This window comes from Octopus bimaculoides, chromosome 20, assembly GCF_046866305.1.
Source record: "Octopus bimaculoides isolate indiv1 chromosome 20, ASM4686630v1, whole genome shotgun sequence".
In the NCBI taxonomy this organism is placed as follows: Eukaryota; Metazoa; Mollusca; class Cephalopoda; order Octopoda; family Octopodidae; genus Octopus; species Octopus bimaculoides.
This window is the reverse complement of record NC_142947.1, coordinates 38,084,238-38,087,858: the sequence shown is the minus strand read 5'-3', so window position 1 is coordinate 38,087,858 and position 3,621 is coordinate 38,084,238.

The following is a 3,621-nucleotide window of genomic DNA, read 5'->3' as shown; positions in this document are numbered from 1 at the left end:
TCCCCGTAACTTAGCGATTCGGCAAGAATGACCGATACAATAATTAGTAGGCTTCAAAAAATAAGCCTTAGGCAGGGTCGATTTCTTCGACTAAAACCCTTTAAAGCGGTGCTCCAGCATGGCTGCAGTGAAATGACTGAAACAAGTAAAGGAACATAAAAGATTATATATACAGAATGACCAGCCGAAATTGCAAGGATGATCTGGATCTCGACTGAAGAGAGAAAACTCCGAATGACCTATCTGTGTTTTCTTTCTATCGTCTATCTGGATATTTTGTCCCTTTCTTGTATCACCTAACTGTCTGAATGTTTTGTGTTCTTGTCCCATTCTGTATTATTTATATATATATATATATATATATATATATATATATATATATATATATATATATATATATATATATATATATATATATATATGTATATGTATATATATATACACTGATGTATCTGGGGAGAGTCATTCTCTTTTAGTGCCTTATAATTTAACATCCTCACCGGAAAATTTTCCACTTATTTCTTATTTATTTTCCTAAAATTTTCGTTGCGTCTTGCAACCTTTTCAATAGTTTTGATAAGTAGATAGCTTACCAACCACATGGTCCTGGGTTCAGAACCACTGCATGGCACCTTGGGCAAGTGTCTTCTACTATAGCCTCGGGCCGACCAAAGCCTCGTCAGTGGATTTGGTAAACGGAAACTGGAAGAAGCCTGTCGTATATGTATATATACGTGTATATGTATATGTGTGTATATATTTGTGTGTCTGTGTTTGTCCCCCCGCAAACAGCGCTTGACAACCGATGCTGGTGTGTTTACGTCCCTGTAACTTAGCAGTTCGGCAAATACACCGATAGAATAAGTACTAAGCTTACAAAGAATAAGTTCTAGGGTCGATTTGTTCGACTAAAGGCGGTGCTCCAGCATGGCCGCAGTCAAATGACTGAAACAAGTAAAAGAGTAAAAAAGTATATATGTATGTATGTATATAAATATATGACACACACACACACAGAAATATACACTCATAGATACATATATAAATACCCACACGCATACATTGTTTATATGCCATGCGATTTAAATTCAAATCACACACCATACATGCCATTATACATACATGTGTATGCACACATGTATATATGCCAGGCGCACACATACAGATGTGTGTCCGTGTGTATTGTATACATCTATATATTTGTATAAATTCTAAGAGCCTTAAAAGATTGTGATGGAGATAAGGAACATGTCGTAAGCCTATCAAGAACTAACATCTGAACACAAGGCTGTTTTTATTTTTTAAGCCCTAAATGAGAACGATAGGGAACGAAAGACAATATTCTAGCAAGGGAACAACCTAATTAATTCCCTCAGATGAAAATGTGTAGGCGTAGGTATGTGTGTGTGTATGCGTGTGATTCAGAAGCTCGCTTCGAAACCGCGTGTTTTAGGGTTCAATTTTACTCTCCCACACATTGGATAAATGTCTTTAACTCCAGGCCAAAGCCTAGTGAGTGAATTTGATAGACGGGAAGTGTGTGTAAATTCGCGCACGTGTGCGTGTGTGTGCGTGTGTGTGTGAGAGAGAGAGAGAGAGAAAGTGTGTGTGTGTGTGTGTAGGCGCAGGCATGGCTGTGTGGTTGTGTGGTAAGGCGGCGAGCTGGCAGAAACGTTAGCACCCCGGGCGAAACGCTTAGCGTTATTTTGTCTGCCGTTATGTTCTGAGTTCAAATTCCGCTGAGGTCAACTTTGCCTTTCACCCTTACGGAAGCGATAAATTAAGTACCAGTTACGCACTGGAGTCGATGTAATCGACTTAATCCCTTTGTCTGTCTTTGTTGGTCCCCTCTATGTTTAGCTCCTTGTAGGCAATAAAAGAAATAAGAAACTTGCTTCGCAACCACTTGGCTTCAGTTTCAGTGGGACCTTGGACGAGTGTCTTGAGTGACATCAAACGAAGACAAAATAAGCCTTAGCTTCTTCAGCACGCATTACCAAGATAAGAGATTCCAAACCTATCCTTCTGAAGTCTGTGCCGCTACTGATTCGTTTTGCGCCGAAATCACAGCAGCTTACCAGTGTAAAATAATCTCGATACAGATTTACGAGAAAAATAATTTATTAAAATTAATTTACAAAGATATCGTTAATTCTATTATTATCCAATGTAGCAATTTTAAGAATGATAATAACAGAATCAATGACACAGGCAACAGCAGGCCAAAATAATAGCTTTAAATAGCCGAAGGATTAAAATTAATCAAAGGACATACTAAGTATGTCTCTTTCACTCTTTTCGCCCTTTCAAAGCCTAGCCAGGCTCATGGGCCCGGTTTCCCGGCTTCTATGGCGTATGTGCCCCCTCCCAGCTGAACGGGACGCCAGTCCATCGCAGCGTTACTCGAGAAACAGGAAGAAAGAGTGAGAGAAAGTTGGGGCAAAAGAGTACAACAGGGGTCGCGACCACCCACTGCCGGAGCCTCGTGTAGCTTTAGGTGTTTTCGCTCAATAAACACACACAACGCCCGGTCTGGGAATCGAAACTGTGATCCTCCGACCGCAAGTCCGCTGCCCTAACCACTGGGCCATTGCGCCTTCACAAATGCGCCCTTTTAAAGCCTGGCCAGGCTCATGGGCCCGGTTTCCCGGTTTCAATGGCGTATGTGTTCCCCAGCTGGACAGGACGCCATTTTTGCCAGCTGAGTGGACTGGAGCAACGTGAAATGAAGTGTTTTGCTCAGGAACACAACGCGTCGCCCGGTCCAGGAATCGAAACCACAATCTTACGATTGTGGTGCTGACACCCTAACCACTAGGCCACGCGCCTCCACCTAAGTATGTCTACCTGCTTGAAATAACAGTCAAAACTCGTTATTAAATCGCCAAAAAATACACTGGTGATAACTACAGAAATCAAACGAAGGCAAATTCGGTTAAGACAATCTACTTACATACATTTAAGTATTTGGATTCACGAGCACCTTTGAGGAGGTTTATATTGTTTAGTTGCCATTGTTATATATTGTTTACACGCTGAAAACCCTTTGTCTCGTCTTGTGTTGACTTTTATGTTGTTGCATGTCCTTTAATGTTGTTTTACCTAAGCCCTTGCGGCTAATAAAAGAATTAATTATTAAGGCAGCGAGCTGGCAGAATCGTTCGCCCGTCAGGCAAAACGCTTAGCAGTATTTCGTCCGTCTTTACGTTCTGAGTTTAAATTCCACCGTGGTGGACTTTGCCTTTCATCCGATGGGGAACGATAAAATGAGTACCAGTTGATCACTGGGGATGATGTCATCGACTTACTCTCTCCTCCGAAATTGCTGGCTTTGTGCCAAAATTTGAAACCGATATGTGACATAGGTGGATCTTCACCGTGCGACGACGTGGATTCAACTGCATGATAAACTGCATTACCTATTCCCGAGTTAACATATATGTGGCTGAATATATCTCAGGACAATGTAATTCGCGGATAGAATCAGCGTGACACAGTGTGTGATATAACTGTGCCTTTCGAATAGCAGATATATTCCAACAGATTAGCTTCCATGGCCAGTTTTTTCACGCAGGGCAATAAATAATTACATTTGTCCTAGAAGCTAGGCAGTAGAACTGA